The 21,689-nt window shown below is 46.6% G+C and overlaps 1 protein-coding gene across 3 annotated transcripts in view; it reads left to right on the top strand.

Moving 5' to 3' along the window:
- The first annotated feature begins 913 nt into the window (after positions 1–913).
- The window catches only part of LOC146860530 (uncharacterized), a 421,554-nt gene continuing 400,778 nt past the window's right edge, over positions 914–21,689 (top strand). For 2 of the 3 annotated variants that reach the window (XR_014979157.1, XM_085646355.1), the window contains exon 1: positions 914–1,452. The gene's annotated coding sequence lies outside the window, so the exon portion shown is untranslated. The remainder of the gene's footprint in view (positions 1,453–21,689) is intronic. The other variant, XM_085646356.1, reaches the window with a different exon arrangement.

A 21,689-nucleotide genomic window follows, 5' to 3' on the forward strand; every position in this document is an offset into this window, starting at 1 on the left:
TGCAGACATGATGCAGGCTTGCATGGTGAGATATTTCCATGGCTACAGAGATTCCCAGATGCAGACATGATAACCATGATTACGGGGATGTACAGATGCAGACGTCATCCAGGTCTATGTGGTAGGAAACTGCCATGGCTGCAGAGATGCTCATATGTAAAGATATGTTATTTTCATTTGTAAGTGCTGCCATGGCAAAAGAGATGCCCACATACAGCCATGCATGTCTGTGTGCTGGTGTTCAGTCATGGGCGCAGAGATACTCAGATGCAGACATGATTCAGATCTATGTGGTGGTATACTGCACTGGCTGCAGAGATGTCCCTGCCCAGCAGACATGTTATGTTATGCTTCATGCACACAATGATCACTGTGCCATAGACTCAAACCTCACTAATGATACTCATTCAGCCCAAAACTGGTATCATTTTGTTTGTGTTCCCGTTCAGAGGGGGCCCTGCCCTTCAGTTCAGGTGTGACTTGTCTTACTGGGGCAGGATCAAGTCTGATTTGCATATGACTGGTCATTGACTAAAGTGGCAGAATAGGCAAAAAGAGATGGACTGTAACGCCGCCCAGCTCGATAACAGTGACTTAGATTCATTTAAGCATTCCACCCATCACTTTGATTTCCGCATGCAGACATGATGCATTATTGTGTGATGGGTGCAGCCAGGGCTGCATTAATGCCTGCACGCAGGCATGGGGCATAATGGTGCAGCAGAATGCTGCCATGCACGCAGTCGTGCAGGTCTGTGTGGTGGGCTGCTGCTATAGATTCAGGGAGGCCCGAAGCGTGCACGTCTGAGAGTTTCCAATGAGTGATTTGGGCACTCGGCATGCACGAGACCCCCGGTGTGGGCCCCTCCATCTCTCTCGCAGATGGAGTCTACAGACCCCGGACGCCCCTCGCGCCCCTGTCTGGCGGGGTCTACCGGCTCATTCTTCACAAGTGACAGGCAGGGGAGCGCTTCCAAGTTGAAGTTCAAGTTCGCAGGCTGGGCCCGGGGAGTCCCAGCTCGCGCCCGTCACGGGCTTTTTGTTCGCGTCGAACAATCGCTCTTTATCCATAGGACTGCACTTGGCACAGCCTGCAGCCTGCCTGCAAACTTAGCAGCCCCGCTTCTGGGCACAAACCCCTCAATGAGCCTCTCCCGCACGTTTCCCCACCGGGGCACTCTCTCTCGACCCACAATTGGAGGAACGGGTGAAGATATATGCACCGTTGGATGGCCCGGGCTCACAGCTGTTGCTGACGGTAAATATATGCGTGTGCCAAAACTTCGCGGTACCTTCCAAGTTTATGATGAAGCGCCTGCCTCTGTGGCAAAAGGAGGAATGCGTAAAACGATCGACTCCGATGTTTCCAGAATTGCTGGTTGGTTGGGGAAAAGTCGAAGAGTCCGTTACAGGCAAATTTCCAAACCGGAGCCCGCAGGTGGTCGGCGACAGGTAAGGGATTGAACCGCCCCTCCGAACACCCCCAGATACCTCGAATGCTTGACTGGCGAGTGATTGAAGCCCGCTACCTTCCTTTTGGTGAGCGAAGTTATGAGAGAGTGTTCTTCTAAACATCATAATTGCGTGTTGTGTGGTAAACGTCAGCCACTGACCTCTGACCCAGCTCAAGCTCGTTGTCCGTATCAGATGCCGTGACACAATGGCCGTGTCAGGGACCACCTGATATACCCCGTGTCAGTCGTCAGGGCGTCGGGTCACTGCGTGACCCCTGGAGGTCTTCACGCACAGGAATTCACGGCGAAGCGCCGCAGCATCACATGTGTGCCTTATGCTAGAATCCAGGACACCACCCTCGGCGCAGGGCTGTCAGTTCACTCTCACATTTGTTTGTTTATCTGTGCATTCATATAATAAACAAACAAATGCGCCGTTTAGAATATTCAAAGTCCTGGGGTGGTTCAGGTAATCTCGCATTCTCATAAATCGATAACGTTGCTACTTTTGGATGTATGCATATTGTGTACTATTGTTAACAAGAATTATGTCGAGCTGTACCGTGCATAGAGTACTGACCCAAATTCAACATTGAAGGTAACATCGAATGATTGATGTTGCAGGTACTCTGGAACGATCGATGTATGTCATGCTTTGCATTGCAGTATTGTATATTCGTATATGCACCCGTGTATTTTACGTCACTCCACAGACAATGATGCAACGGACTATTTAAAAAAAAACATACTGCCGCGAAGTGGATATACCTGCTCAGCGCCTGGATGCGCTCGTAGGCGGCAGTGCGCTTTACAGTTACACATGCCATATGTAGTCAAGGACATTTGAGCCTATGACAACCTTTCTACTGTGCTCGCTAGAGTCAAAAGAGTTTATTTGTATGTTTATTCTCTTTAGCATAAAACAACATAGCTCTTTTAAGTGTGTGCAGCGGGCAGGCAGCGGCGTCTTCTGTCCTGCTTGTGGGCAGTGGCTTACACTCGCTTGAACGCGGGGATTGCATTTTAAAAACCGATCACTGGATCGACTTCATTTCTCAAACCAAACGGATTTGAAAATGTGGACGCAAGATCAACTTGATCACTGCAGACTAAACACCGCGGCTCCTCTTTTCACGTAAGCTTAAATTACATAAATAAACATTAGGGTTATGCATGCCCTATAGATTCGGCAAAATCGCCTTCCTTCGCAGGAGCTTGAAACCTGCTCAGGACTCACACTGCCGCTCTGTCCGGTGCATTCACAACCAGCCTGTTTTAAATAGACCCAAGGATCCCCTTGCTAGCCATTTTAGGTTTTAGCTAAATCAAAATAGAATTTACAAGATCGGAAGTTAGAATTGTCGTCAAACATAACTACATGAAAATAAGATAAAATGCTACTGGTGACCGAAACTCCAATGATTTTAAATGGCATCTTTGCGTTCTAATGGTACATCCGGCAGAGGTCACCGGAAGTAATAAGAAACGTCTTCCGGTTATCACTTCTTGTGCCAAAATGGAAGAGGACATTTGTAGAAATAACAAAACGCATATTTTCATATATGCTCTGTACACGCATTTTATTACATAAGAGAAATGCACTCCCACCGGAAGCCATGTTCAGAATATAAGTGGGGCGTCAAATGATCATGTTGTCACGTGCTGTAAGAGTAGGCTAACAGAGACAGCAGGGGTTGTAATGAGCCATGGGTGCGGTGCACCGCCCGTCCCTCCAGCTCTCCTCTCCTCTTATTTCTTGCCCATTTTCTCACCTTCAAGTCCTTCCGTCTCTTCTGCATCCTCTCCTCATGTTGTCACTTCTCAATGATCCTCCATCTCTCTTCTCTTTCTCTCTTCACTCTGACTTTAGTCGTCTCTTCCTGTTACTATTATTTTATCAACTCATGCTTTTCCTTCTCCTCTCTTCCTTCCCCTTCACTGCTTCCTCATCTCTGTCAAGAAGTCGTCCCAACACGTTCCTTTTCTCCTCTCCCCTTTTGTTAATCTCTTATCATCACCCCCTACATTTGCTTCCACCTCCCAACCCTTGTATTATCTCCCGTTTTGCTGTATTTTTTGTTGTTGTTTATCCTCATTCCTTTTCAATGTGATCATCTCTGTTCTTCACCTCAACTTTCCTTTTCGTTATTTACTTCTTTTCCACGTCTCCTTCCTTGTTTAATCTTGTATATGTTACTTCTCTATTGCCTTCTTGAGCCACTCTCCCCTTTTAGTACCTGACCTCCTGTCACTTTTGCTCTGGTCTACATTCCTTCCATGTCCTCTTATCCTTCTTCCGCCTCCCACCTTCTCCCTACAGCAGTGCACTCAAAGCTTCTCGGGCCAGAAACAAGGGGGCGACCTGTAGTGGTCTACACAAGTAAGACAGGTGAGCTGTGGCCCAGCTTAAACACTACACTGGCAGGCCAGGGGCCATGTCAGAGGTTTGTGTCTCCCCTCTGGCCATGTAAGAGCAGATGGGGCTGCCCTTGTTGTCATCTGTGGGTAGCATACACCTTCCATCTTACAAATATTCATACATAAATGTTCACGATTAGCTGCTAATAGGAGGTGCTCTGCCAATGTCCACAGTCCAGTCTGCGGAGACCATGATTCATGGTTGCAAAAGATATTTATAATGCTTGTGAAGATTCCAAACATTACAATAACATAAATACAAAAAACGACTCACATTTGCCACGAGCATCTGGATTTCAATTACAAGAGGAATAAAGAAGATATTTCCCCTGGTTGAAGCTACTGCTCCCCAAAGATCAAATGCAGACACCAAGCAGTGTTGGTCCACAGAGGACAGAGGGAAGGTGGTCACTCCTTGAAAGTACGTGATGAGAAACATTGAGGTTCCTTCCATCATATTATGAACCAAAGGATGTCACTAACTTACCTCTTGAGGGGTCTCTAATGATCTGGGGCACACAAACTGCTATCAGAAAGCAAGAAAGACGGGACCGTACAGGGGGAAAGGAGACATGGTGGGGGTAGCACAGCTGATCTGTGTCTCATGGACCTTCAACCTCATATGGAACACGTGCCATGTAAATCCTGAGCTGGCACAACAGGCAGGTGGTGGTCCTGTTCAGAGGGTGCAGCGTGTACCGGTCTGACTCTGCTGGTCCGCGGAAGACACCGTCAACGTCTCAGTGGTCTTGGAGCTGAGAAGGCCTGTGGAGTTCTTCTCTGTGCACCTCTGGAAGGAGCAGATGCAGGACAGGAGTGGTGTCTTTTCTGTAGCATCCTTCAAGGTGAACAGAGAGCAATACTAACTGAAAGATCAGTTTAAGTAAAATATATTTGTGGGAAATGTGGGGCAACATTTAATGAATGCGATCTGGATCTGGTTTACCATGCATGGTGTTCCTTGGCCCCCTTTTCTGCTTCATATGAAATGGCGGGGTCAGCGCAGGAATGAAACATTCCTCACCGACCCTATGGCTCTTCGCCTCTCTCTGTGGACAATGGGCATCCTGGTTCCAGGAGTTCTATGATGCCGTTCTCAGCTGGTTTCTGAGCGGCGTATTTTGAAACTTACAGTCCAGCATTAGACTTCAAAGGCTCGCCCACCTGCCCAGTGACATTGAAATGTAAGTGACACCCTGGTGTCTGGCCTCTCCTGAGGACATCACAGCACACCCAGACCTTTAGAGAGAAACTTATTAGGCTCTGGATAGAGTCTTTGCAGATCCTCAGGTTCAAAAGAGACCGTGCTCTGTGAGATGCTATAATTAATTGAGAACACATATTTATTCTTATCTCTCTTACCGCGTCAGCTATTGACTTGTCTCTGACTCAAAGCCAGGCCTGCTCACAGGAGTGTTTGCAATGTGCTTGGAGATAGGTGGATAGTAGAATTTTGCAGATATCAGCTGAAATAAATCTCCATATTTCATTGGTGGGTAATATATCACCACTCTTACCAAGGGCCATATTGAATTGTTGTAAACACACCAACGCTGGCATCAGAAAAGGCAGTCACTGGTGGGAGAAGTAGTGACTACTTTTGCTTAGAAGACTGACAATGTATGTGCTTAGATCCTAGTTTGAATTATTATAGTGATAGCATGATTGATTACACATGAATTAAAGATTGTTGCTTGTTTCTCAGTGAATCTCTGTATTATTTCGTAGAGCCCAAATTCTTCTACTATCATGTGATTCAAGTCATTATCACCTATGCTTCATATGGCAAAAAACACAGTAATCTAATATTAAGATTCATAGTAGCTCACGTTAATTTAATAGATTCCTATTTCAGCTGCCTTTTTAAAAAAATAAACATGAAAAAAATGCCCCTCATTAGGAGTGGTCAAATGTGTGGAACGATATTTACATACCTGATCAAATCCTACTGCACTGACCCAGAATGTATCTGGTCTGGTAAATAACAGTTACAAGTTTGTCCTCAATAATGATGAGCAACATGCAGAATGCACCGCAGTCTACACCCCCCTGTAATTATGGCGCATTTTCACCTGACACATTTCAGCAGGTTTGATCGTGGGAAAAACTGCAGGACCCTTAATCGCAATACGCCTAGTAACAGGAGTTACTGCACCCCACAATCAAGCGGGCCGCTGGTAATGATGCGCATAGCATTTCATTCAATTATAAAAAGCAAAAAGGAATGTTTTACACCTTAAAGTAGTCTTCTGGCACTGCTCCAGAAAACGATGGCTTTAGTTCTTTTACTAGCAGGACTTCTCCTTTACCTACTGTTGCTATGCATATTTGTTATACATTTCCCCATTAGTATTATAGTACCCGCATACAAACAACAATTAGAACTACTATTACTACTGCTGGTACTGCCACTAGTATTTCACCAAATGAAATTATTAATACTTGTATTGCCACTGGTTCAACATTTATAACCCCAAATGCTTTTAGTAAAGCTGCTGTTACTAATGCTCCAGACACTGTCAGACATACCCATTTACATGTATAATAATATTTCCTTGTGTCTTCATTTTACTCACTTAAAAAAAATGTGATTGTAAGATATTTCACGAAATTGACAATCTCATAGTAGTTAATTTCTCTTGATGGACTTTAAAGATCCCGTCCAAGGAAATGCTCTCCTTTACATTCCTAAACTTAATTTAAGGGTGTTAATGTAATCCTATACACCAATGAGCATCCTGAAAATGTACCTTTGTATCACCATTGTTTGCACATGAACATGGACACACGCCTTCGTGAATTTGGTCCCCAAATGTTTATTTTGAAAATACTGGCTTAAGAGTCCTAAAACTACCCTGCATTCAGAGATCACTTTCTGGAGGGAAAATGTGCTGTTGTTGCCATCACTTCTCTCCTTAGTCGATGGATGCCTGTGGGCAAGTTGCAGACCCCTGAAACAAATAGTGGCATTAGAGATGGAAGAACCTGCCTGGCTGTTCAGAACAGCCTACCATTTGCCTGATGTGTGGATGCAGAGGCGTGGAATGGCAGGTGGGTGGAAACTCTTCTCTCTTTCGGGTGGAAGAAGAGAATGTTCAAAATCCACAGTGCTGCCACCTGGGTTTACAGTCCACCAATGTCTCCCTCCCCAGTAAATAATGATTCTATTTCACATGGTCAAGTTCCTTAATTGAGAATGCACAAAAGTGGTTGAAAGTGGTCACCCCTTGGGGGTTGTGGTGAAATAAAGGGATGCATTTTGGATATTTAGACCCATCTCGAAGGGTCTAAATCTTATGCATACATTGTTTATACTCAGGGTCAGTCTCACTGGCATCATTGTGGTGAGTTTCACCAGGCTCTTCGGGACAGTGGTCCCTGTTCATTCATCTGTCTCTCAGGGTTGATGGTGTTTCTAACACTTCTTCACTAGATGGAAATGATCATCATTTTGGGAAACCGTGTGAGACGTGTATTAATTATCATGGAATTCGACTCTCCCTCACCTCACTTATGGTGATATACACAGAGTGTATGCTATAGCTCCTTAAAGTGGGAGGGACCGCTTAGCAGTGTTGTAGATAAGAAGGCACATGTACCCCAGTGATCAGAGTCCTGGGCACTGGGTTTTCGGTGGTAATTCGGGCCTTAAAAACCTGGCTAGCTCAGTTGTGAAAACAAAACCTTTGACATGGGCGGAGCGGTGAAGCTTCGGTCAGATACAGTGCACCCGAATTGGAACAATCAGAATAAGCCCACTTCCCCAATCAGGGTTGTTAATGAAAAAGAAATGGCGCTATAATTGAACCATGAGAATAAAAACATGTTGTAGCCTGATGCTTCTAGCCATGCAAATGTCATGGTCAATGTAATGTTTTAGGCAAAGTCCTCTCTTACCTCTACCTGTTACCGTACTAGCACTCAGTGCTTGGGTGCTCCCCTGGGAGGCTTCTCCTCAAGCCCATTGAAGGCCAAGAATGATGTGATGGCTGTGGGTGTGGCTACAACAAAAGTGACATTCTGGTAGAGCTGCTCTGGAAGGAAGCCTTGTGTTGCGTCGCCACCAGACAGCTTCCTAGGCACGGAGGCTTGAGCCAGTCGTCTGTGTGGGCAGGTAGACATCCTGCATTTTATATCTCTGTATGTAAATACACACAGACTCAAAGGCAGAGGGTGCTTTGGGGGTCTCTTCTCTCCTAGTAGACATGAAAATTGGCACAGGGGAGCATCGAAGTAGGTGTTTGAATGGCTCATTAGAGGACTTCTCATACTGAGCCAAAAATGTAAACATGAAACAGAACTACAGGGGTCAAAATGAATAAAGGTGACATGGTACAGCTGGAAGAAACAGTCATGGCCTTTACTTGTGAAGAATGGAGTGTCAGGATTCCTTGTCTATTTTTCACTTGGTTGCCCTAGGAAGTGTCCTCCAACTGGCTCTGCAAGAACCTACTCTTCACCATAAAAGTTTACAGACTAATTCTAAATTCAACTCTGGTCATGTGGGACATCTCAAAGGTAGGAACCCAGTAGGAGAGAACACTCGTAGGGCGCTCCCTTTCTCAGTACCCTCGACGAGCCAACTTATTCGCTATACGATATTATCTCACCAGGCTGACTGCAAACATGGCCCTTCATTGTCCACTCTAATAAGACACTTTTACCATGAACACTGACAACCAGGCCCTTGTCCAGCAATCTATCAGAACACCTTCCTTCTGCTAGGGAACTCGGTTTTACCTCTCCCTTGTCGGCAGTGTGTGATAATGATATCTACTGGGCCTACAGAAGCATGGCAGCAGAGGGCTCTCACCCTCATGATCACACATCAGGCATTCTTTGACACCATCTACCTGTTGCTAGAGGACTCTGTTATACCGCCCCCTTCTCCGCTGTGTATGGTAATGATACCTACTGGGCTTACAGGAGTATGGGTGCAAGGTGCTCTTACGCTCACGATCACACTGGATCTCATCACACATTCTATGAGACCATCTCCCTGTTCCAAGAGAACTCTGTTATACTTCCCTGTCCTTTGGCTGTGTGTGATAATAATACCTTCTGGGCTTACAGAAGCATGGGTGCACGGTGCTCTCACCCTCATGATCACACAGGACCTCCACACACATTCTTTGACACCATCTTCCTGTTGCTAGGAAGCTCTGTTATACCACCCCCTTCTCGGCTGTGTGTGATAATGATACCTACTGGGTCTACAGGAGCATGGGTGCATGGTGCTCTCACCCTCATTATCACACAGGACCTCCTCAGACATTCTATGAGACCACCTTCTTGTTGCTAGGGAACTCTGTTATACCGCCCCCTTCTCGGCTTTTTGTAGTAATGATACCTACTGGGCTTACAGGAGCATGGGTGCACGGTGCTCTCACCCTCATGATCACACAGGACCTCCACACACATTCTTTGACACCATCTTCCTGTTGCTAGGAAGCTCTGTTATACCGCCCCCTTCTCGGCTGTGTGTGATACCTACTGGGCTTACCGGAGCAATGGCGCAGGGTGCGCTCACCCTCAAGGTCCCAGCACTTATCCGTGGCCTATTCACAGCTTCCACTTAGGCATTTACTTTGTAATGATGAATCCCTGCGCGTGATTCCCAGCAGTGCTCGTCACTGCACGTAATTAAATAAACCCTAAGATATAAATGGTACAAGCCATTGTTATTCTTGCGATGAATATTCGGTTGTTTAGATGCCCTCAGAAGAGCTGCCGCCTGTTTGCCAGACACTCCTTTGTGTGAGGCGTGTGTGATAATGCCATGAAAAGTCACAGGAAGACTCCATGGCTTACAAGCTCAAATGACTCTCGAGAATGCCATTGTGCACGTCTGGAGGGAGGAGGGGTGGCGGGAGAGGGGTTGGCATTGTGTTTGCTACAATCACCAATCTTCTATAATGTTACTCTGCCTTTCTTTCTCTGTTTCGGTTTCTCTACAGTAGCTCCCAGTGGAACTAGTGGTAACATTCAAGGCACACTTTTCCAGGCACTAGGCTTTCTAAGGCAGGGGCCCAGTGCACCCAAAAAGACTGTTATTTGACCTTCCCGCGTCGTTAACGTTGTCTATATATCTGTCAGACCCAATCACACCACAGAAGTCAGCCAGCCAGGCCCAGTTCAGGGGCAGCCAATAAGCAGGAATGCAGCCGGTGTTCTCAGTTCTAGCAGCTAGAAGCCTTCTGGTCGGTCACTGTCAGCTAAACCAAGCTGCCTGCGCTCTACAACGGGCATTACAAAGACTCTGCTCTGACGGGTATTGGTTGCTGACACGCTTTCATAAACTCATCTCACAAGCAGGGATTCGGCCCAGAAATCCTTGTCTGGGCAGCACTGGCAGCCTAGCTAGAAACGCCCTGAACCCACCTCCTGCCCAGAGAGGCACCGGCCTCGGACACTCCTTGCAGCGCCCACGGGAGCCCACACACCAACACGGCAGACTGCATTGGCATTATTGGCATCCAACCGGAAAGGGAAATGCCGTACTTTATGGCGCGTTGTGCAGTGGTGTTGAAGTACTGCAAGTCGTCGCGAGGGGACTAGGCGACGGGGTGCAATGTGTCCTCCAGTCTGTCTTGTCATTCTATTTCAATTCCTCCCTGATCTTGAAAGAACGAACAAAATTAAACAACATTAAACTGGCAGATTTCCGTATTAGTTTCAGGCATTTTCAATTATTATTGGTACACGTTTGAATAATAAGGCACATTTACAACACTCACATATTTTTTTCACAAGAAGATAGTTGTTGTGGGGCAACCCAATCGACGTATTGTTTGTTCGATTGCTTTTTTGCAAATATTATCTTATTGCTCGTTGACATGGCAACTTCAACAAAGTTTTGTAGAGGATTTCGTGCTTCTAGCACTATCGATCACTACCTTTTTTCCTTATGCCTCACTATTTCTTCAAAACGTTGAGTTTCATGATTATTAAATATGCATAGTAGATAAGTACTGGACGAGTATAATATTTGCCGCACATGTCTACTGTTTACATTGGGGGTGTTGGGTATGTTTGCACAAACTGCTCTCTTTGTCTTTCTCTGGTAGCGGCTTCTCTGATTTCCGCTGTTTACATTCTGAGTGTATCGCGAATATTTTTTGACGACGTTCGGCTATAAAAAGTAGACTTCCAAATAATTCCATCATTTACTCATTTGAATAGAGTGAGGGGATTCTACAAGATGGTCCATAGCAAACTCCCCTGATATCTCGTCGAACATTATTTTCAGTTATTTCATAACAAACTACCAAGACCTGCAGTATTCGTAATAACAAGCCATTATTTACACAAAACAGGGAGTTGAAGCGTCAGCGGCTGATTTCGTTTTCTAAGGCAGGGTGATACATTCGTTCTCTGCTGCCCCCTGCCGGAAGCCGATGCCTGCGCAGCCTCAGTGGAGCTGTCCAAGGTCTGCCGGCATCGCGAGGTTTGCTCGACAGCATTGGTTTACATGCTCACCACACATTGAAAGGAGCATGGATACTGGGGTTTCTGGAGAACCCGTCCTCATTGGTCGCCTGCTGGGCGGAAGGAGAGGAGAGGAGGGTCGGTCCTGCTGTGATCTGAGGGGTGGACTGAAGGTTGCGCTGGCTCCTGGGAGCATGCGCGGAGCCCTGGCGCCCTGTGTAGCAGTGGCATCCTCCTGCAGAGATGCGCGGTGCCCTGACATGCATCCGCATGGCTGCCCCGGTCCTCCTTTCTTTTCCCAGGCAGCCATTTTGTAGCAGGTGCATGCCGCTGTGCCACATAACCCGTGTTCTAGATTTGATGTTCGAGTGCAGCAAATGCTAAAGCGCCATCTTTTACTATTTTTTCAAGGTATACCATTGAGACCATAGGTATGAAAGACATGTTATGGATAGTGAACGCCATACGACATTTTGGAGTACAGGGCTGTCAACTTAAAATGATTTACACTGGGCTCTACAAGAAACGAATGAGTCTTTTTTTACATTTGCAAAAATATAACAGGCAGATCTGAATTAAGCATAAACACAGCAGCCAGAAGCCTGTTTCTGAACAAAGAGCTGACATCCACAGAAAGACGGTTGCGAAGAGAAGTCACGTTCACATCTGTGCTGCCCTTTCATTTTTTTGGTTATCACGAGGTGCTTGCTTATTTATTTTGTTCTGGGTTGCGTAGAGGAGGAGAGCTTGGAATGCTATTTTCTGGCCCTCGCGACGCAATCACTAGGCAGGCATGGTTTGCAGCCAGCAGTGGTCCCCGGCACGGAAAAAGCTTAGTCACAAACGCTAGGCAGAGAAGGGCCCGGTGAAGCAGCGAGGCCATAAAATGGCCTTGCACGTGACGAAGCAGCCCTGGCACGAAAGAAGGGGGCAGAAACAAACACACGCTTCCCTCGGCGACGGCGCTTTCCGGCCCCTCCCTTCGAAAGGCTGGTGTAGGGCGCGGTGCTGATGTCTATTCCCGGTACCACCAGTGCAAATGATGCACTGGTAGCATTGAAGCCCTAAAAGATGCCATACCACCCGCCCCCCCCCCCCGCCTTCTGCACCTGCACCCTCACCTCCCCTTCTCCACTACACCCCTTTCCTCACTATCAATGCAGACAGCACCGCCAGCAGCCCACTCGCTTCCACCCCTTTCCAACCGCCCGGATTATACCTAATAATGCACGTGCACGCAGTTGAACAACACCCCTCCTTTATTGCTAATATTATTACTAATAACAATGCTAATAAATGGAACAGCAACAATGGGGCCCTTTGAAAAAGCCCCACTGGGAAGTACTGACAGGGAGAAGTATTAATTTGATAAACCTTTCAGTACCTGACGGGTGCCAGTCGTCAGAGAATAGCGCTTAATTGACAGATTTGTTTTCTAGCACATTATTATACATTTAGGCTCTCGCGCGCTGTGTAATCGCCCGTGCTCGCCCGTAACAAGCCGTGTTTACATTCACAATAGGCCGTCCGCCTTCCTTGTCATGTTGTTGACAGCGGGTTTCCACTGGTGGTTGTTAATGCGCTCGAGGGAAGTAAATGAATGCGTTAGGGAGCTAGTCACTTATTAAGAATGGAAGCGTGCACGTGAACTGGAAGTACTGTATATGGTGCGCGTGAGAACAGCACGCGCCGGAACTGTACACTGTGCACGAGAACAATGTACCAGGCGCAGTGTGGTGGTGACCGAGGCATGCAGGAAGGTGACAATCTGAGGACTGCTGCCCCACCCTCGACACACACACCCATGACACATACTACACCGGCTCATGGCTCTCATCAAAAGCGCCCATGCGCACACTCACTTGCGCACACTCACTTCTCACCTGTTCTTACCCATGATGCTCCTCTCCATCCAAGAGAGCACGAGGGCCTCTCAATGAGGCAATTGACCCCGCTGACACCTGCGCATCCAGTGACCCGGAAAAGACTCGCTGACACATCCACTACCATATTATGGGGGGAATAACTCCACGTGTTATCACAGCTTGTAGAAGATTCAACACTGCGGTTGGACGCGCTATACAACATAAACTATTAAATATCTGCCTATGCCTAAGCGTATCACTAGTTTTTATTGTCAGCGTCTGTACTATTGCCAGTGTTCCTCTCCCGCACTCTTCCTTGCCGGCCATTCTATCTGCCAGTCATGTATGTTCTCTACCTGTCTCTGAGTCTCACCCCTCTTCCCTCCACCAATCACCCAGTGTTGTCAATCGGCCACTCTATTGGACTGTCTACCAACAACTATCTACCAAGAGACTCTGTTTGTCAATACTGTACGTCAGTCGTCCTCACTGTCTTTTCATCGTGTCTGTCGCTCTGCTGACCACGAATCTGCCAATATTTCTCTACCGATCGCTGTGCCTTTCTAACACTCCTGTTTCACTTTCTGTCTAGTAACCACGCCTATCTACCCGTGTCTCTGTCGACCAGTTATGCGCGTCTTCCAACCTCTCTAACAATCGCTTCGTCATGTTTTAGAAAAAAAATAACAAGCCCGTCTGCCTTTCAAACATTTGTCTCTCTCTCAGAACCACGTCCGGCTACACCACATGTCTGTCCATGCCGTGTTTTGTCTGTTTGTCACCCTTGTTTCATTCACCCAACTATGCCAGCCTACCGCCCATCTATACCTAACATACTTCTGTTTAACAGGCGCCACCTCTCTCCCTCTCTCTTTTTCTCTCTCACATCCTTTTTCTCTCCCTCCCTCTCTCTCTCTTTCCCTCTCGCCCTCTTTATCTATATATAATGCTCTCTCTCTCACACACACACATGTACCCACACAACGACTATTTTCCGGTCTTTTGTAAATACGTTGGCTCGGGACTCACGCCCTCTCACGTTCCAAATCACACAGGCTCGCGCTGCTCCTCTCCCACAACCCCACTCACTCTCTGCCCAGTCCTCTTTCACTGTTACACATAAGTAGGCTCCACAACCCTCCACAGCGATACACAAATGAAACAAACATTCTTTGTATACAAGCCTGCATCTTTCTCTCGTGTGTACCCCCACCGCATATTTCCAGCACCCACAAACCTGTCTTCGTACATTCGTCCGCAGGCCGCGGAAGTATGCACTCCAGCTGCTAGTCACAGATCATCAAACAAACAAGCCATACCCTCAAAACACACGGGCAGACTTTCCAAGGCACCGGCACATGGAATAACGCAGACACACAACCTGGGGTCCAGGAACACGGACCCACGCCCAGCCAGCACCGCAGCACCGCTCATAAAAAAGCGTTTTCCGCATTGAGACTGTTGATTTATGTTAATGATGTGCGATATTACAAAACAAAACAGAAACGCCCTGCACAGGTGAGAAACATTGTTCTTGTGTCACAGAATGGAATGTTGAGTGGACCAGGAAGGAAACCTCCAAGTACCCTGCGCACCCCTCTACCCTCTAGATGGCCCAGCGTAGTCTTCTCCTATTGTTGCCTGTAATTCACATGGTGAGCGTCTATTTGAGTTTGTGCAATTAGCCATTCTTGCCTGAAGTTAGTATACGTGTGTGCGCGACTGCGCGAGGTCACATCTGATGCAACTGTGGGGCCATTTGTCTGTGCACACGCCTTCTATTTCACAGAGTACGTGCACGCGTGCATCCGTGCTGACAGGCGTGTTATGCACCTATCCATATATCAATTCTTTCTCCTGTACATTTGGCCAGGTAACTTTTCCTATGACGTATGTTTTTGCATGATACCCCATCCACGCAGAATTTACAGTATGTGTTGGTGTTGCTAATGACCATATCGTGTTTTCATTCGTGAGCAGCACGTTTGTACTTACTTTTCAAATACACGAGGAGGGGATTTCCACTTCTGTCCACGTCCGGCCCTGGCAAAGTGCTCGGCCGCCTCCCCCTCACCCCCCCTTGGGAGTGCGGCCGAGCTCTTTGCCAGGCCCGGTTTTCGGCCGATTTTGTTACTGGGCCGATTTTGCAGCTGTGCTGCAAAAACGGCCCTGTAACAAAAGCGGCCCCCATGGGCCCAAAACCGGCCCCCACCCTTGCGGCGCACCGGGGGTTTGCCCAGTGCCGCTACGGCCAGTCCGGCCCTGCTGTTGTACAGCAGGTACAGGCTATGCCTATGTTAGGGACCGTTTTTGGTTAATACGCCTCTCTCAATGAGAGACGACATCGTGTTCCTCAGGGCTGGTATTCCTGATTTATGTATGCATTTACACATTTCTCTCTCTCTCATACGCGCGCGCACACCCCGCCCAACCACCCCGCCTCAGACTGTTTATGATAATTGAATCTCCAACAGACTTGCTCCTGTAAAGTGAGAGACAGACAGGCATATCTCGAGCCACGTATCTTTTTATTTACACATATGTCACCCATACATACGTCGCTAGTATGTAGCACATTATTGAACTGTAGTATGGCAGATCGCTGGGGGGTTCCCACTGTGCGCCTTCGCAGCAGGCACACAGAACATACTTTGCCAGGCCTGGATATTTAGGCACGCACCGGGATGACACGCTATAATTATTATAATTCCAACCAAACGTCTTTTCAATAACCAATAACGCACAGTATTATATTTATTGATTTATTTGAAAAGTTTTATAAATCACGAACACAACCCTTGCGGGTATCAGAGCGCTGTACAAAGAGGCGAAAGCACGAATAAACTCAGTACAATGGAAGTCAACACACTGTCAGACAAAAGGGAGTAAACAATCAAGGTCAGGGACGGGTAAACAGCCCAGCTAGTCCAGTTTCAGACGGGCCCTAGAGTGCAAAAAACAATTTAACAGACGAGCATAAAACAAATCGGAAACAACATAGTAAAATAATTGTCAAATCTGTGGACGGGGGCTTGAGAAAGAGTACAGGTTGATGCAGTTAATGTTCACACAGGAATAGCCTTTTGGCATGGTTCTTGAAAGAAGCAGTGGAAGGATTGGCTCTGATCTCAGTAGGAAGAGCGTTCCAGATTCTAGGAGCAAGACGGGAAAAGGCGCAATTGTAATTACTTTTCTTTTTGAATTTGGGAGGTTTCAAAAGTAGGGTGGACATACTTCTTAAGTTCCGACAAGAACCAGAAAGTACAAGCTTGTTCGCCAAATAAACTGGAGTGTTGTAGTGCAAGGCTTTCTGCGTTAGGCAAGCTATCTTAAAACGTATCCTAGCTTCAATAGACAGCCAATTAAGTTGCAGAAGGTCAGGTGTGATGTGATCGTGATGTTAAGGAGCCTGTGATGAGCATGGCCGATACATCGAGAGTGGCTCTGGAGCCAAGCTCATTTTAGGAAGCCCAGCAAGGGTCACCAGACCATATTCCAGTCGCGAGATCACCAGGGATTGTACTGCAGGTCCTATGTCTTCTGGCAGAAAGAAACGCTTGATTTTCTTAAGGGTGTTAAGTTGAAAGTTGGCTCCCCTAATAGTAGCACTGATGTGAGCTTGCATATTTATGTATTTGTCCAAGGTAATGCCTAACGATTTAGTGGAGTCAACCACATGAGGGATGCAGTTAAGAGCTGTGAGTTGTTTAAGCCAGTCCAGGGTAGGTGCAGAGTGGTTGTGGGGGGCAATCATCAGGAATTCAGTGTTGAGAGTATTTACCAAAAGATGGTTCTGGGCTCACCATTGCTGAGTTTGTGAGAGAGCCACATTGAAAGTTTTTATGGCACCAGGAGAGAAGATCTTCAAGTATAGTTGTGCGTCATCCGCGTACATGTGGTAATGAATGTTAGAATGGTTCAGAATGATGGTAAGTGGTTCCATAAAAAGGTTGAAGAGAGTGGGCAAGAGTGCGGATCCTGGAGGCACTCCAATCATGACAGGGGTACTGGTTGCAAGGGAATGGGTAACTTTGACCCTTTAAGTACAGTTATGTAAGAAAGAGGCAAACCACTTTAGGACAGGGCCCAAGGGACTCATCTTATGTTGAAGAAGATTAATCAAGTTTTCATGTTTGATGGTGTCAAATGCTGAGGACAGGTCAAGAAGGAACAGAAGAAAAGGGACATTTTGATCAAGGGATCTCAGGGCATCCTCCAGAATGTGAGTTAGTGCTGTTTCAGTACTGTGCCCTGCTCTGAAACCCGACTGGAAGAGGTCAAGGAGTTAAAATTTCTCTATATGTTGCAGAGCTGCTTGTGAATGCTTTTTTCGAGAAATTTGGCTAGAGTCACGATGCTGGTGATAGGCCGGAAGCTGTTAGGATCAGATAAATCAGTGTTGGGCTTCTTAGGGGCGGGAGAGACTTGCTCAATTTTGAGGCAATCAGGGATCCTCTCCTGCAGGAGAGATTCATAAAGGATCCTGGACCAAAGAGGTAGAATGGCCGAATTTAGATCTTTAAAAAATTTAGCAGGAAGTGGATCGCTGAAGTGAATGGAAGGTTTTTGTGTTGCTATTTCTTGGAGCAGCTCCGTGAAATCTGGCAGGATAAAGGAATTCCAAGAGGCGTCGTTTTTGGGAGAACAACCAAAGAGTAAGGAGACTGCCGAGGGAACCACAAGCTCCGCTGAGGATGCAGTGTAGTTTAGAGGCTGCACAATGAGAGTGCCAGGTTGCAGCTCCAGTTCAATTTTCCTAGTTTTTTCAGAGAAGTGCACTGAGAGGTCCTCCCCACTAGGAAGCGGACTCAAGGGAGACAAGGTAGGGTTGGAAGAGTGGTTCGCTTGCTGTTTGATGATTTCAAAGAGCTTTTTGGGTCTATTTTTAGCACCGTCCAGCTGAGCCCTGAAATGGTCAGTTTTAGCAATGCGGATTTGTTTGTGATAGGTACACTCACCGCTTGTGGTGGAGGGCGCATTTCTACAGAGCCTCTCTGAGAGCCTAAGTTTACGACGTTCATCACTTAGGGCACCATTAAACCAAGGTTTGGATTGTTTGAATGGAATCCTTTTGAGTTGCTTCGGCGCAATAGTGTAAAAAATATTAGCCACAGTGCTACTGTAGTGATCAGAAAGATCGTCAAGGTTGGTCATGTTAGGGGGAGGCTGAAGCCTATTCTTGGTGATGGAAGTTAGAGCATTGATGTTGATGTCTCTCATGTTGCGAGTGTCCCTGTCTGCATGTGACATTTTTCAGTATGTAGAAGGAAATTTGATGATGATCCGACCAGTCACATGGTAGGATGTCACCCAGTTGTATGATATTGTCTTTAGCAATAATGAGGTCGAGGGTGGCACCTTTGTTGTGGGTAGGTCACTTACAGGACTGAGAGGAGTTGAGATCTGAGAGGAAAGCCTTAAAGGAGCTGACCAAAAGATCATTGGTGTCATTCCAATGGAGGTTAAAGTCTTCGAGGAAGATATGGCATAGTTGAATCCGAACACAAGCTAATGACCTCCATGATTTGCTCTATGAAGAGCAGATTATCACCCGGTGGCTGATAAATCGTGTGAAGTAAATAGACAATCTTGCCCTTATTCCACATTTTAGTAACTAGTTGCTCACAGGAAGATAGCAAAGCATTATGAGATTGCTTTATAGTTAGACTGGAGCGATGAATGAAGGCAATGCCCCACCCTGTTTTAACAGGACGATTTCATCTGATAATGGCAAAATCAGGCGGGATTAAGATGTCGAGAACAGGAGTGGGGGCATCGTTGAGCCAGGTTTTAGTGAGAATCAATAAATCCAAATCTTGCGCAATGATGAGTGCAGAGATGTCAGCAGCATGTTTCACAGTCGATCTGCAGTTGAGCAGCATCGATTTGATGTGAGCAGAGGTGTTAACCACTTCATCATGAGCGGTAGTTATTTGGAGTAGGTTTTACTTATTAACCGATCTGAGATTGACCCTAGGTATCCCTGTCAGGGTCAGAGGAAATAGCAGGGATGTTGATAGAGGAGTTAAAGGAGGCAAAACCCCTGTGCCATTGTACGAGAATACAAGAGCACGGGTGTCCTCATCCGACAACTGAGGCTGAAACCTACGAGGCCTAGAGTGATGGTTAGGGAGAGGCCTGGAGCTCCAACTGGAACTAAGTGGGTAGCGGATAAAGGACTGTTCGTCCCTATCACCGAAAACTCTTGGTGGATTGTGTTGATCGTTCCTGGGTGAAGGGTGTATATTCCATACCCTTGGAAGAGGACACCTAAGCCTATGGTGACCTAAGTGTCTGTATGTACACTATGAAACTAAATCTACACAGGAAGTCCTACCTAAAAGGACGGAATCCCATCACTCCCCAAAGTGACATGCTTCATCATCTGGGTCCTCCTCTCAGCTCTAAAACCTAGTACAGCTGAGGGCTACAACCCCCTCACTGAGAGGGAGGAGCACAGGGATGTTTTATGGTATGTGTCGCTATCCTATAGGTTCCTAAAACCCAAAATGAGGAGCTGTTATGATGAAATGTGAGTGATGAGCGCAGTGCAAACGTAAGCAATAAATGTGCTAATGTGAATTAAAACTGACTATCATGAGACAAAAAACTATTTATTAATTGTCTCGTGATGACAGGATTAAAAACAGTGCAGAAAGGCAGTTTTAACAAAATAACTGCAAGCATGGTTGCAGTTATTTTGTGAAAACTGCCCTTTTGATGGGATTCCGTCCTTTTAGGTAGGACTTCCTGTGTAGATTTAGTTTCATAGTGTACGTACAGACACTTAGGTCACCATAGGTGTCCTCTTGAGACCTTTAGACTTGTTTGTTTTGCATATGTAGATTGGGGATTTAGTCTAAACTGGTCTTTAAACGTTTCCCTTTGGCCCTCCCTTCCCTTGTGTATATCGTTATTCCAGACACTCTCCATCTTCATGGAGAACTGTAAAATGGTCTTCATGATCTCTTTGACAGCCTGGATATCCTGCTTAAGGTCAGAGAACTTCTCTTCAAGGTAAGGACCGTTAATGCACCCCTCAGCCGCTCCAGAATAAGACAATGGGTATGACCCCAATGTGTGTGGGGGGTATTGGATGGTACAGTAAGTCCCTTACCACTGTTACAGGGGGAGATAGAGTCCCACTTGAGAGTGGTCTCGCCGTCAATCAAGGAAGGAGTATTGGCAGGAAGTGGAGTAGCATATGATGCAAAGAGGTACTGCGCCGAACCTAGTGTGGGCTTAGTAACAGGCAGGGTGGTGTTAATACAGGCAATAGAAGACGCACAGGAGGCAGAGGTAGGTGGGAATGGTTTATGCGGGAAAGAACTGGAGCCAGCAGCTAGGTTCAGAGCCTTTGAGGGGGTAGTACCTGAATCTAGGGGTAAATTAATAGAGTTATCATGGTCAGTAGTGCTGGGAGTGTGATGCACAACCCCCAAATTGTTGAAGCTAACAGATCGGCAAGTGGGTAAAGAGGGTGATGCAAAATTAGACGTCAGAAGTGGGAAAGGAGAATTACTAGGGGCAGCCACTCTGTGGAGGGCCATTGGATCGGTACTACCGAAGCTCAAGGGAGGAATAACCAGTATGTCCGTGAGAGTAGTGTCGGTGCTATACATTTCCTCCGTGTTGTTGGAGAGAGCAGAGCGGTATATAGGTAAATATGTGGACGTGGAACTGGGGGAAGAAGAGGCGTAAGGTACAGAGGGTGCAGATATTGTGGGTAGGCACATAGGTAAGGCTTGGGAAGCAGAATTGTAGGAAGAAGAGGCGTAAGGCACATAGGGTGAAGATATTGAGGGGAGACTGTTATGATGGATAGTAGCCAAGATCGAGTTATTAAGTGTGCTTTTAATCATCAAAAAGACACTGTCAAAGCGTTTGAAGTTCCGGTCAGAGGCTTGAATAAGGATGTTCCCATTATTGTATAAGGAAATGGTCAAATCTGCCTTAAGGGCAAGGGAGGGTAGTGTTGTTAAGCGGAAGCCCTTAACCATCCATACCAGATCAGAACCAAAAGAGTGATCCCCCCACCCATTGAGAGATGGGCCGTGGCAACCATGTGTTACCTCTGTCACCTGGTGCATGCACCACCTCCCGACATCCCAAGGGCAGTGCAATAGAGTACCCAGGTGTGGAATTTGTGCACTGTTTGTCTGGTACAGGGTAAATTGGGAGCTTGTGTGTCGTTAGTCGTGCCGCAGCAGGGACTAGATTTTGGATACTGTTTGAAATGGGGTTCCTGGTTGGCTCAGGAATACACGGAGACCAGGCAGGAACTACCATTCTAGTCAGGGTAAGCTAGGTACACCATAAGGTGACCTGTGCTCACCCTCTGGTAGCTTGGCACAGAGCAGTCAGGCTTATCTACAAAAGCAATGGTAAAGTATTTTTTGCAACACACACCCATACCGTAACACAATGCAACACCACAAAAAGACTCCACATAGTTTAGAAAGATAGAGAATATTTTTCTGAGCAAAATAAGACCAAAACGACAATCAATAGAAGTCGAAATATG

The sequence above is a fragment of the Triturus cristatus genome, chromosome 3_1 (assembly GCF_964204655.1).
Source record: "Triturus cristatus chromosome 3_1, aTriCri1.1, whole genome shotgun sequence".
Lineage (NCBI taxonomy): Eukaryota > Metazoa > Chordata > Amphibia > Caudata > Salamandridae > Triturus > Triturus cristatus.